The sequence below is a fragment of the Cynara cardunculus genome, assembly GCF_001531365.2.
Source record: "Cynara cardunculus var. scolymus isolate 2C chromosome LG 5, CcrdV1, whole genome shotgun sequence".
NCBI lineage: Eukaryota > Viridiplantae > Streptophyta > Magnoliopsida > Asterales > Asteraceae > Cynara > Cynara cardunculus.
Window position 1 is genome coordinate 21344305 of NC_037532.1, and position 749 is coordinate 21345053.

Sequence of the window (749 nt, forward strand, 5' to 3'; positions counted from 1 at the left end):
TTTCCGCATCTGAAGCATCGAAGGTCATTCTTCTTGTCCTCTCTCCTTTCCTCTCTTMRTTYTTCTCTTCTCTCTTCTCTTCTTTCGTCCCTTTCTTCTCTTTCATCTCTTCTCTCGTTCCTTTGATAGAATTTAGATGGTTTTCTATCATAGGATGACTGGAACTTTTCCCTTCTAAACTCTTTTCGCTCGTAGGGTTTTCTGATGAACTTCTTTTGGAATTGTTTTGTAATCAAGGCCAATGATTTGGCGAAAGCTTTAATATCATCATCTGATTTGGAAGTTTCCTCTTCAGATTCTGATTCTACCAGCAATGCTTTCTTGCCTTTCTTCTTGTGTTCTTTGACAGGAGTCCTTGATTTTTCCATTTCATCGGCAGCAAGAGCAAGAGTTCCTCCAATGGATACCTTTTTCTTCATTATGTCGCTTTCTTGCGCTGCAAGGGTTCCATACACGTCATGAAGAGACCAGCCATCTAAGTCTTGGTTTGCTTGTAGAGACATGGATAGCTGAGTCCATTCATCGCCTAGACTTTTCAGGAATAAAACATTGTTTTCTTCCTTGGTTTTGATAATATCGTTTCTTCGACATTGATTTATCAATGTGTTGAAGCGGTCATAGGTCTTTTGTATGGGTTCATTAGGGAGGGCTTTGAAGTTGGTGTAATCGTTGAGACATTGTGCTCTACGATTTTTCTTCGTCTTTACTCCTCCTTCCAGTTGACTTGCCAATTCGTCCCATAGTTCTTT